This window comes from Doryrhamphus excisus, chromosome 15 (genome assembly GCF_030265055.1).
Source record: "Doryrhamphus excisus isolate RoL2022-K1 chromosome 15, RoL_Dexc_1.0, whole genome shotgun sequence".
Taxonomy (NCBI): Eukaryota; Metazoa; Chordata; class Actinopteri; order Syngnathiformes; family Syngnathidae; genus Doryrhamphus; species Doryrhamphus excisus.
The window spans coordinates 8,317,763-8,331,726 of record NC_080480.1 but is presented as its reverse complement, the minus strand read 5'-3'; the positions used below and the strand labels follow the sequence as shown (position 1 = coordinate 8,331,726).

Genomic DNA, 13,964 nt, shown 5'->3' with positions numbered 1-13,964 from the left:
CACTCTGTCTTGGGGCGAGAGGCAGGGAACAACCTGGACTGGTTGCCAGCCAATCACAGGGCACATATAGACAAACAACCATTCACACTCACACTTTTTGGAATGTGGGAGGAAACCGGAGTACCTGGAGAAAACCCACGCATGCACGGGGAGAACATGCAAACTCCACACAGAGATAGCCCAAGGTGGACTCGAACTCGGGTCTCCCAGCTGTGTGGCCTGCACTCTAACCACTCCGTCCGCCATGCAGCCCCAGGAAGAAGATTAACAACGGTTATTAGTTACCTTTTTATACTTCATTGTGCCTCCCAAGCCACAGTGCGCCAAAGAAAAGGAAAGCCATCACCACGGAAGTGAAAATAAACATCATAAAAAGAGGACACACATGCCCACCAAAATTTACAAAAAAAAATTTACAATTTATTTTCAAATATACCACCATAAACTATTTACAATTTTCACATTTGGAACTAAATTGGTGTGCATGTGTGTAAAGTTTCCTTACCACACTACACTCAACCATGCTCCTCTACTTCCTCCTTGCTGTTAAGTGTGTTTACCTTTCCAGACAATGGTAGGATAACCACAAGGACAAAAGTGAGGAGTTGTTTTCTTTTTAATAGCGTTTCATTTAATTCTTCCGGCTTGTAACCCAACAACAAGATGAGGAAAATGGATTTCCATGCTCTGTAAACAGCAAAATCTTGTCATGGCTCTTTTGTTTTCTCCAACAACATATATCAGCAATGCCTTCAATGTACCAACAGCAACTCTCTTTTTTCACTGATTTACAAGAGAATTAGCCAAATTAGCTGCACAACTGTTTAAATGAGCTTCTGGACAGGAGCTGGACGCTGTGTTGAAGTGAAAACACTTGAGGGTGTAAATGATGGACTGCCCATGGCCTCATCTCGCCTGTTCTCTCTGATCTCACTGTGTCAGCAGCAGGAGGAGGCTCACAGGCTCCAACTGATCAGTTATGTAAGCTCCTGACTTTAGGGCTTCACATACAACGCCATCCTTTCGTCTCACTACACTGAAACAACAGGCAGTGGAACTAACACGTGACATCGTTGCACAAAACCATCTAGCGTATATCTTCTTTTCATTAGCACCACCGGCAGACACTATGACCGCATATGATGTAGCATTTTTCATTTTCTCCCGTTAAGAGAACTTGTTGTCAGTCCCTAATCAGATGGCGCCTCGCTCTGCCTCAGCTGCAGCATCACCAGGTTCATCCATTACATAATGCAACAATGCTTTCAGCTAGACCGGCTGCAGCCAGCACTGTGAAACATTTAAAAAGGCAGACATATTTTACAGCAATTAAGTGCTGCGACAGAGCTCACATCCGCAAAAGAATGTAAAGAATATCCCAAGGCGAGCACGACTACAGCAAAAACCTACACTGGGCAGACAATAATGAGCTTCAATACGAGCACAAACGTGGCTCAGGAGGTAGAGCAGGTCATCCAGAAACCGGAAGACTTTCATCCCATTCACTGTTGTTGTGTCCTTGGGTAATACACTTCACCCGCCTTGCCTCCAGTGCTGCCCACACTGGTGTATAACGTGAATGAATGAATCACTGTACGGTCATAGCATATAGCAAGCTACCGAGCTAACTAGTTAGCCTTCAATTTTTTTGTTCACTCTATCATATCTGACATGCCATGGCTGTTAAAGGGGGCCTATTATGCTCATTTTTCGTCCCTTTGTATTGACTCCTATAGAGCAGCTACACATGATAACCAGCACACAAAGCTTTATAGCACTTCCAGAATCTGCACCTATTCAGTTGTATTTCTTTGGATTTCGTGGTTCCCACAAAAACAGCCCGACTCCAGGCACACTCCACTCCACTGTGGTTGGTCCCACTAATGGGTACCAAAATGGAGTTCTGGTTTGTGCCGAGCTACCGAGCTAACTAGTTAGCCTTCAATTTTTTTGTTCACTCTATCATATCTGACATGCCATGGCTGTTAAAGGGGGCCTATTATGCTCATTTTTCGGCCCTTTGTATTGACTCCTATAGAGCAGCTACACATGATAACCAGCACACAAAGCTTTATAGCACTTCCAGAATCTGCCCCTATTCAGTTGTATTTCTTTGGATTTCGTGGTTCCCACAAAAACAGCCCGACTCCAGGCACACCCACTCCACTGTGGTTGGTCCCACTAATGGGTACCAAAACGGAGTTCTGGTTTGTGCCGCTAGCTAACGGTGAAGGAGTTGATAATAAACTGTGATTTATCTTTTTAAAACTGGACAGTTCGAAGTTTTTCAAGAAAAGAGGTTACTTCAAGACGTCTCTCAATGGTAAGTAGCTTTTAGCATTTTAGCATTTTCTACAGCATCGAAAACCGAATGTGGCCACTAATTTTGGAGGGAAATGGCTATTAGCAACCTCGCTCCCTGTATGCAATCGCTTTTGCTCCTTGACTTACACAAAATAAACACAGTTAGGACACTAATAAATTGTTACTTACTCCTTGCTCAGTCCACATGACTAAGTAATATCAGAAAGTTTGTCAACTAGTCCAGCTGCATAGTGGCCCATGTTCACAAAACAGTCCAGTGTGAAATGCGTTTGACAGATTAAAATGCATTTATTTTGCTGGTAGGGAATCAGGAAACAGAGCTGGGGGGGGGGGGGGGGGGGGGGGGGCCACAGAAAGCTTATCGACTTACAGACACACCCATAGAAGGAAATCCGCCCCTCTGTGACATCACAAAGGAACAATTTTGCAACGCCTTTTGAAACCAAGCATTTTGAGCCATCCCAAATTTCTTTCAGGGCTCACTTCCAAATGCGCAAACCTCATTATCTGAAACTTTGGCGTCGTTTAAAATGAGAATACAACATTCTAACTACATTTATAGGTCAGAAAAGTGTAAAAAGCAAAATAGGTCCCCTTTAAGGTGGAAATCATAGGGACCTAGTGATGTTGGGAACAGACCTCCATCACCAACCATTCCTGTTTGAGGCATCTTCCTAAAAGTGATGTTTTTGGGGCATAGGATCTCTCAAAGCATCAGGGATCAATACTGTCAGGTAGTGTAATGAATATTATATTTTTGCCATCAGCATGAGATATTCCTATCCATATTCCTATCCAGTATCACTGTGTCGTGGGATTCTTGCAGCTGCACATTTTGAATGAGGCAACAGGTTTGTTTCCTCTGATGAATCATTCTCACTAGGTTGTGAATGTTTAAGAACACGACCAACATGTTTATCCCACCAAGACTGGAGTTACCTAACAAGCTTCATTTCCATGTCAGTGACAGTGATGCTGGACGTCAGTTTTGAGGATGAGTCAACACAGCCTTTAAAGCAGAGCGATATGAACACAGTGTTTCTCTCTCATACATTCATTCATTTGCGGCAGCCACAAATGCATTGGGATTACCTGTTCGCCCTCTCTCATAAACACACAATGATGCCTGTGAATGTACTTTGTCTTTCCATTTCTGCACAGTTAATGGTATCAAAACGCTGCTTCTTATCACACCTCATATGCATCTGGTCTGCCAGAGAATAACAATACGTAGCAAGAGGGATCACTGTTGTCTGCTTAGTGACAATGTCACTGTATTTCATGACTATTGAGACCCCTCTTGTTTTACAAAAAAATGATTAGCAACAAATCTCGCTTTTGGGCTCACACATACGTACATGCACATGTCTCATGGCCAATTTCGCAAATTTTACAACCCGCACCCCAAAAATAGATTATAGCCTTGTAGAAAACACTGGAACAACTCATTTTCTCATGTCAATAATAAAAGGAATCTATTATTCTCATTTGTTGACCCTTATTGAGTTGTGGACTCAGCGACACACAATAACCCGCACAGAAAACCTTCTAGATCTTTCAGAATCTGCACTTATTCCGTCTGTATTTCCTTGCAGTTGTGCTCCCCGCCAAAATGTTCTGCTTTTATTTATTCCACCCACTGCCCGCCTCCAGGCACGCCCACTCCGCTGTGATTGGTCACACGCCCAGAGTGCTTCCTAACTACAAACAAACCCCACTTTCTAACGTAGTGGGTATAGGAGTTGATAATAAATGCATAAAGTCTTTGGAGAGCTAATTGAAAAGGGTTTAGGAGCTATTGGCATCTCATGATCTATTGGCTGGAGACCCCTGACTTACCATGTATGCTCCTCCAGTTTCTCCTGGCCGAGGAGGAGCAGTTATTGTCGCACACACTTTGTCAAAAGCACCGCCGGTGCCATGGAGTTCAGGAAAACCGCCACATGTGGCCGCTGCCTCCACTCTCCCCTGTTCGAGGCGAAGCACTCATTGTCGGACACACTTTGTCACATGGAGACAAAGTGGAGCTAAAAAGCTGGACTTGTGGGCGTCGGTAGTGGAAAAGTGGTCATTACACATTTTATGCGGGACTACTGTGTTCCAGACAGTGAGCACTGTGGTTCTCTAATCCTTTGTAATGTTCTGATGCGGGCCATCTTTGATTTTTTTTTCAAAGAATTGGCCTCTAAGCTGGAGTTACCATGAACCTAACAAAACAATTATCTGCTTTTCCCCAGTTAGCAACAAGCCTTTAACTACAATTGATTATCCTAAAGCAAATCTACTTAACACTGTACAGCTGTCATTACAATTCTTAACACATAAAAAACATAATTATTTTCTCCCTGTGAACCCCCCAACTCTGCTCTGTGATATTTCTTTGGATTCTTGCTCTGGGTTGATGAGCTTTTTGGGTCATTTGTATGCAGAGAGTGCTAATGACAACTGTGTAAAAATGTACTATGCACGGTCATGAACTGAGCTGAAAAACAGTATGTGCTTTAACAGCCTCTCTTCTCTTCTATTCACAAAAATACAGCATGAAAATTACTTCTGATGCATGGAGCACACAAAGCTCAACACAGGAAATACTGAACACGGCAAGATAGTAAGTCAATTCAGTAAAATTATTTTACACTGTACTGCAATGTACTGTTCTTGGAACTGGAACCCCGTAATAGAACAAAATGACTATAATTTAATGGAACAAATAATAGAATTGAAGTTCTGAATGTTGTTCAGTCCTTCTGGTAGTGGCTAAGCCAGCAGAGAAGGCCCTGACTGCACCCTACTGAAATTAACATATACAGTGAAGTGAAAGAACGCAACGAAGACTCATCCAAGTGGTCACAAAAGACCCCACAACAACAGAGAAGGCATTACTGGCCCTGACTGCACCCTACTGAAATGAACATATACAGTGGAGTGAAAGAACGCAAGGAAGACTCATCCAAGAGGTCACAAAAGACCCCACAACAACAGCCAAACAACTGCAGGCCTCAGTTGCCTCAGTTAACATCAGTGTTCATGACTCCACCATATGAATGACATTGGGCAAAAATTGCCTGCATGGCAGTTTTCCTAGACTAAGAATTTTCTCAATTTTGCCAGAAAACATTGTGATTATACCCAATACCTTTGGGAAAATGTCTGGCAAGACAAAACTTTAATCACTTTATCAACACCTATTGGGAAGTTGTGTGCTACATTACATGTGGGAGAAAAGAAACACTGCTTTTCATAAAAAGAACATCAAAATATGGCGGTGGTAGTGTGATGGTCTGGGGCTGTTTTGTTGCTTCAGGACCTGGAAGACTTGCTGAGATAAATGGAACCATTCACCAAAAAAATCCCAAAAGAGAATGTCCATCTGTTGGTGTCCTCAAGCTGAAACCAACTTGGGTTCTTTAGCAGGACAATGATCCAAAACACACCAGCAAGTCCACCTCTGAATGGCTGAAGAAAAACCAAATGAAGACTTTGGAGTGGCCTAGTCAAAGTCCTGACCTGAATCCTATTGACTATAGGATTCAACCATATAATGATACACCATATAGAGAGATGTATTTCCAACTCAAAAAACATGTCAAAAGGCACTATTTTATTTATTTATGTTTGTTTGTTAAGCCACCAGAAGAAATACTTGTGCATGTCTGAAAGCTTCACTGTCATTGTCGTCAAGGCCTACAACAAAGTTACGGCAGCAGCTCTGTTAGATAAGAGTATAAACACCCCTGCACATAACCTTTTTGGTCTGGTTCTCAAGGGAGCACCTGGAGATACTGCTTGGTACTCACTCTTTGCACAGCACACTTATCCGACAAGCTGTCCTCATCACTTTCCTCCTGACTGGTCTCCTCACTATCTTCTTAGACATGGTGGATTATGATGGAGGCCTGTTTCTACCTACCTTGTTGAGCCTGTGATTTATTTGCTGCTTGCATCCACAAGTCAACAGCTGTCTTTGGGTAAAAGTCAAGTGAAGGCAGTATGTCTTCAGTTTTATCAGTTAACAATTAAACAACAATTAATGAGAAGGTTATTGTAGCTGAATCTATTTTCCTATCTTTTATTGCAAATGTTAATCTGGAATCAGGGAAGTCAACCTCAAACTAGTAGGGCGAACTGTCTTAGAGTACATTGGCACTAAGACGCAGCAGTATAATCCATGCTTTAGTAGAGTGTCAAAAATAGACATTTGAATTAGAGCTAGAATAATACATTGATTAATCGATGGTTAATGGATTACCCAATTAATCAACAACTATTATGGTAATTGGTAAAACTTTTTTATTTGAATATGTAAATATTCTGATATTTCAGCCTCTCAAATGTGAATATTTTTCCTTGAAAGACGTCCTATTATATTTGTGTTTTAGCTAAAATATGATATTCACCCACATCAGCTTTAAAATAAAATAAAATAAAATAAAATAAAATAAAATAAAATAAAATAAAATAAAATAAAATAAAATAAAATAAAATAAAATAAAATAAAATAAAATAAAATAAAATAAAATACGACTGTGGCACTGTTATCAGATAATATCTAAATGATACCGAACCAAAAATGTGACAGGCTATGTGTTCCTTCAAACCTATCTGCCTTCAAACTGAATGAGACATCTCAATGCATGCTGTCTTAACCATAACAAATAAATAATCTGTGGAAAACTCCCATGACACTGACACAATGTATACAATTTCCTGCTCCACTTTTGTTGCGTTTTGATCAGTCAAAAAGCAAACTGAAAAATGCTACAGCTTTTAATTTTTTTATTCAGTTCTGAGCTGATGGTCTGTGCACTGTACTGTATAATTCACAAGGACGCTTCTCGTGAGTGATATGTCAACATTTATACCAAACCAAATGAAAAATGCCATATCTTCCTCATAGGAAGTGCATTTTTCACTTTGTGAAATGCCAAAAGAAAAATATCCGGGAATAGAGCAGGTCGTCCAGAAACTGGAAGGTTGGCGATTTTATTCTCGCTCCTTCCACCCACTGTTATTGTGTCCCTGGGCAAAACACTTCACCTACCTTACCTCCGGTGCTTCCCACACTGGCATATAAATGTGAATGAATGTTTGGTAGCCACGTTTCTGTCAGACTACCCCAGGGCAGCTGTGGTTACAGATGTAGGTTACCACCATCAGATTGTGACTGAGGGGTGAAGCGTGCTTTCGGTGCCATAAAACATAAAATCGAATCCATTATTACGTCCCATTAAATGCCCCAAAAATTGATATGTCATGTTGGTACCAGACTATTTATATTAGTTTACTTTATATGTAAGTGTAAGTGGTTATAAGTGTTTCTGAAAATTGAAAGCCATACTTAAACTGTACTTAAATTGACTCCTAAGTCACTCACACAGTACACAAAACACATCAAGGACATATAAAACCCAGTAACAAAGAGATTGAATTCAGGAATTATCCAAAATTCATTCAATACCTTAGACTTATGTACACATTTGTTACATTTTTTTGCACAAGAGGCAAAACAGGTGATGATGCAACTGCACACTAATTGATGTCACTTTTAGAGCAGTTTTAGGCCATTAAAACGGCTGCTAGGCGGCACAAATGCTCAGCACGGATGGACAGCAAGGAAGCTGAAGAGCATGGAGTGTAGTGTGCAGAAGCTTACACACTGTAGGAAAAATTTTACGAATGCACACTCATGCGTGCACACACATGTACACCAACAAGCCTTTTCTAGTTGTGAACTGATATTTCCCTGAAACTTACCTAAGTTCTACTGCTGATTACGAAAGAATGGAAAAAGGTAGAAACTAACTTTTTTGTTTGATGAAAGACAAGAGTCTAATCTTCCTTGTGGAAGGTTCCATGTTTATATTGACATAGAACAAAATATTCTACTTGAAAAATCAAAATCGTCTAAAATGGCCGGTACTGAAGAGGTTGAAAAGGGGGTGTAGGGGGTTATAAAATGTATGAATACTCACCCCTAATGAATGAGAATGTAAGATGCGGGATGAACAAATGGAATCGGAGTCAGGGTGTAGAAGTTATATATATACTGTCATTTTCACTTTTGCGTCTGACAGCAATTATGAAGCATGCAAGGACGGGCAGACAAAGCGTGAAATCGCAACGCTTGAAAACAAAACATTATCAGTGAAGCATGGTATTTTTTTAACAGTGTTACATGTATCTTTACATTTTATCAGTATTTTTATGTTGAATTATTATTGACTTGTGGCGAATGGTATGTGTTTTATGGCCTATCGTCAGAGAAAAAATGATTTATTTGGACTAAAATCTGTCAATTCGGACACACCGGACATTCAGACTGGCGTATAGTTTAATAGCTTCTCCTTTACATGTTGAATCATCAGCTTTAAATGATGAGATCATTCAACATGGCACAGTGCAATGGCCCAAGGCTTTTGAAACTGTTACTGTACGCTCATGAGCGAAAACGACATACAAATATAATATAGTGCCACAGATGCATGATGGGAAAGGACTGCATGTGTGTATTATGGTGCAAGCAGAGTGCAGCATGGCTTACACGGTCTAATCAATCTGGCTGATGCAGTAATGCATCATTCATGACAAACAAAGCCAGTGACTTCCTCACTGAACTTATCAACAGCATTAAAGTGATACCATGTCATGATATTGTGAAATGATATTAGTACGGATTAGATTATGTTAAATAAATGACACACCATGGTCATTTAGTCACTGAGTCTATAAGTCTTATGTCAACAACCTGGCTACGACCAGCAACTCAAGTCCTGGTCCACTGTGTTCTTCATTCATTCATTTTCTACCGCTTATTCTCATGAGGGTCGCAGGGGTGCTGGAGCCTAACCCAGCTGTCTTCAGGGGAGAGGCGGGGTACACCCTGGACTGGTCGCCAGCCAATCACAGGGCACATATAGACAAACAACCATTCACACTCACATTCATACCTATGGACAATTTGGAGTCAAAAGTAAATAGAGGTTCATTTTTGGGCTAATAAGCAATTCATTCTGTCATTTGTGTGAAACTGATGGTTGATTTGTCACATTTGAAGCAATCCAGGTAAAATGCAATGTGCTATTCATCGGTCTCGTGAAGAACATGTGAGGCAATTTCAGTTGGAGTTCTTCAGACAATTGGAGAGTGATCTAGAAATATAGATAGCTTTGTGGAATGTAGTTGCATATAATAGAAATATTTGTATTTTAAACGTACATAATACAAAATGATCGCTAATTGTTTGGGGTTAATTTTAAGATGATGATCAATCAATGGTTGCTTAACACCAAGGATAAAGTCGCTTATCCTTGGTGTTTCCAATCATATCCCTTTGTTCATTAATTAATTCATTTCCTAACCCTTATCCTCACAAGGGTCGCGGGGGTGCTGGAGCCTATCCCAGCTGTCTTGGGGCGAGAGGCGGGGTACACCCTGGACTGGTCGCCAGCCAAAACACAGGGCACATATAGACAAACAACCATTCACACTCACATTCATACCTATGGACAATTTGGAGTCGCCAATTAACCTAGCATGTTTTTGGAATGTGGGAGGAAACTGGAGTACCCGGAGAAAACATGCAAACTCCACACAAAGATGGCCGAGGGTGGAATTGAACTTGTGTTTCCCAGCTGTGAGGCCTGCATGCTAACCACTCGTCCGCCGTGCAGCCCCACTGTGTTTTTCTTATTATTAAAAGGCAGTGTTGTTCACTTATGGCCAGCAAAGCCTTCTCTGCTGGCCTAATCATGATCACAAGCACTGACAACTTCAGTTCTGGTATTTGTGCATATTAGATATGTTTGTCCAATTAGATTTCAGCTTCTATGTGGTGCCATATCAATATACGTAATATGCTGAGGGCCTTCAGAATCAGAAGTGCTGGGCCATGTCACATACACACTATTACCAATGGAGCTGTTTTTTCTTAAACCACAGTCCTCCCTCTAGCCTCTGATTGGTTGATCAGAGCAAAACTGTTCAACAAGCCAAATTATGGAGGAAAATTTGACATACTGTATCTGGTGAGTAAGATGTATTTTAACGAGAAGTGTTATACTTTGGGGCCGCACGGTGGACTAGTGATTAACATGTTGGTCACACAGTCAGGAGATCAGAAAGACCTGGGTTTCATTCTCCTATTGAACCAAGAGGTTCCAACATACAGCATGTACGTAAGCCATAAGAATTCATCATAGAATAATAGCAACGATAGTGTAGAAAAGTACATCACGATAACGGGGTTAAGGGGATACACATCACAATTGACTTTTTATTAAACATTTTTTGTATGAAACTAACCCTACAAATACAATGAGGACATTTGTCAAGTTATATTATTCAGAGTTTGTATCATTAAGATGAAAAATGCTGTTTAAGGAGCCGTCAGCCACCAGTCATAACAGCCCCTGTGGGGCTTTTGGAGGGACTTTGATGTCAGCCGTGTGACGTCATGTGACATTTGTGACTTGGACTACAGTATTGTTTGTTTGGTATAGAATGGAGACCACAAGGTTTGAAGGGGTACCATTATATCAGTGACTATTGATGCAAACTTCCTTGAATTTAGTAAGGTAAACTGTCCATCATTTAAATATCAGTCTTAAATAATCAAATTGTGTTGAATTGTGACTAACATAAGTAGTTTACAGAACAAGGACTGCAGTCATCTTATACTTCACTTCTCTTTTACACACTTTTCTTAGTCTGGCAACTTCAGCAGCATGAAATTATGACACATGCTGGTTTTATTCTGTCCTCTTTTACAAACGCAGCAGTTCAAGCTCCAACGCTAATAAATCCCTAACAAATAACGCTAACAAATTCCCTCGCGAGCCTTTTTACTGCCATCTCATTGAGCACTGTGTGTGCTCGCTCACTTCCGTCTTTGTGACACAAGCCCTCCAAATAGCTGTCTTCGGCCACGCCCCCCCTGGTGACTAGCAGCTTGTAGCCCAAATTTGAGCTTGTATGCGGAGGTAGTACTGTATAAATGACAATAAAAAATACCAGCAGTGCTAAGTCTAGACCTGACGTACTCAACTCACAGTAACGGTAAATCCAAATAACTTTAGTCTTGTCGGTGCCATCTGCCGGGGCTTTGAAGCTCAACTTACCATTATTCTTTTTGTCAATTTCTGCTCAATATTTGTTCCTTGTGGATCAACATTAACTGCAATGCCACTACGGTGTGGGCCAAGGGTCAAACATGACGTGTGCATGTAAAAAAAAATGACCCGATCAATATTTAAACCCTATCAATTTTCCAATTTTATGGGGGGGCGTTGATAAAAACGGGTTCCACTGTATTAATAATTACACATATTATGAAATAATTATCAATAAGACTCTTTGCCACCCACAACACAAAGCTGATATGCAGGCTGTTTTCCCCCCACTTTAAATACAACTTCTTCAATATCTGCAAAAATATGAAAATATACAAGTCATGGGAGGAACATAAACTCAGGATGTGTTAAGCAAATAGACGGTGTTTATGAACGCTTATTCATTTACGGATGACACGTTTTGAACGTGGATGTCCAACCCCACCACAAAAGCTCACGTTGCACAAAATGACAACCGAGGCAGTTGCGTCACTCCCAGTCGGTGACGTCACTGTGTCGGTTAATAATCCGCAGCTCGATGCGGCTGATCAGGTTCGTGTTCCCTACAAAGAGCTCGTACCACCCAGCACCGTCCCACCCTCCCAGTGGACCTCGGGTGTCCTCTGGACCGCAGTGTGGATGCTGCTGCCATAACCCGGCACTGCCTCAGACATCACGGCAACACAGTCACTTAGCATCCACGCACTCCCTTGTCCGCCCTTTTCCTCCTTACCTCTCGGATGGATGTTCGCTCGGTTATTAATCCATGATCCTCGCCTTCCTCCCAGCGTCTCCTACAGGACCAAATCAATACGTTCTATTTCCTGCACGGTTCCAACCGTGAGGGGGCATTCAGGTGGAGAACCGAACCTCCTCCTCCTCTTCTTCCTCTTCTTCTTCTTCTTCTTCTGCGTGATCACATATGCTCTAAAACGCGACCCTGTTGTGTTTCCGGTCGTCCTCCAGCAGCAGCAATACAACACAACACAACAGTGCTCGCGTAATTTCTCCACACACACACGCACACATGCACAGGCGCAGAGAGCCCCGTGTCATTTAAAGAGATAGAGGCAGCTGTGCCCACAGCCTCCCGCTTCTTATGTAACCGGAGCAGGAGCTTCTGGTGATGGAGCTCCATACAGTCCAGACACGCACGCACAGAGGTAGCAGTCCCGACGTTCACGCCATATGTCTGTAATGACTGTACTATAAGGACATAGTGGTGTGTATAGACAGTCTGGGGGCACAATACCGCAGGTCAGATTCACCTGGGGCCCACAAATGCATTTTAAGCACTTCACAGCCATATTAGTACCACTGTCAGATGTTAATGATGTTACATTTTCTGCCTCAGCCATCGCGCCACCAATGGAGGATTAGTCTAGCCTCCCCACAGTCATCAGAGTCTGATGCTCCTTTAGTACTTTTTCTGACCTGAACTCACCAACAGAAGTCTAATTCCAACCATATATATATATCTCCAACTCACAAACACGTCTCTCAGAATAAAACTTCCTCATTGTCACCACAGAACCGTAAGGTGCGTTCACTAATAGTTGGAAGTCCGGACATCACAGCATCTATATTACTGTAGCATGTGTAGGGTTGGAAGTGTCCTCGGAATACTCAAAACATGTGAATCCAACTTAAAGGGGACCTATTAAGCTATTAAGCTTTGTATTGAGTTGCGGACTCTGACTCCGTGCATGCGTGGGTTTTCTCCGGGTACTCCGGTTTCCTCCCACATTCCAAAAACATGCTAGGTTAATTGGCGACTCCAAATTGTCCATAGGTATGAATGTGAGTGTGAATGGTTGTTTGTCTATATGTGCCCTGTGATTGGCTGGCGACCAGTCCAGGGTGTACCCCGCCACTCGCCCGAAGACAGCCGGGATAGGCTCCAGCACCCCCCGCGACCCTCGTGAGGAAAAGCGGTAGACAATGAATGAATGAATGAATTTGAAATAGGTCTGCATGGTGTAAAAAAGTGGTTAGCATGCTGGACTCACAGCTAGGAGACCCTAGTTCAATTCCACCCTCGGTCATCTCTGTGTGGAGTTTGTACGTATGTTCTCCCTGTGCATGCGTTGGTTTTCTCCTCCCACATTCCAAAAACATGCTAGGTTAATTGGCGACTCCAAATTGTCCATAGGTATGAATGTGAGTGTGAATGGTTGTTTGTCTATATGTGCCCTGTGATTGGCTGGCGACCGGTCCAGGGTGTACCCCGCCTCTCGCCCGAAGACAGTTGAGATAGGCTCCAGCACCCCCTCGTGAGGATAAGCGGTAGAAAATGAATGAAATGAATGAATGAATTTGAAATAGTATTGAGAACCAGTAATATAAACGTATGTATCTGTACAAACCACTGCACGAGTTGCTGGCATCAGCATCTTTCAAGCCTGAATAAAGACAAACACTAACAAACCTGCCAAGTTACAAATCTGTGAATGTCCTGTATCCTAATATGGGCATCACCTCAGTGAGGAAGTGACGCCATGACGCTCCATCTGAATGTGCATTTTCTCTTCC

At 41.9% G+C, this 13,964-nt stretch overlaps 1 protein-coding gene across 1 annotated transcript in view; it reads right to left on the bottom strand.

Annotated features, from left to right (window-relative positions):
• The window catches only part of fbxl16 (F-box and leucine-rich repeat protein 16), a 37,354-nt gene extending 24,905 nt beyond the window's left edge, over positions 1 to 12,449 (bottom strand). The window contains exon 1 of the mRNA XM_058049445.1: positions 12,166 to 12,449. The gene's annotated coding sequence lies outside the window, so the exon portion shown is untranslated. The remainder of the gene's footprint in view (positions 1 to 12,165) is intronic.
• Positions 12,450 to 13,964: the final 1,515 nt, after the last annotated feature.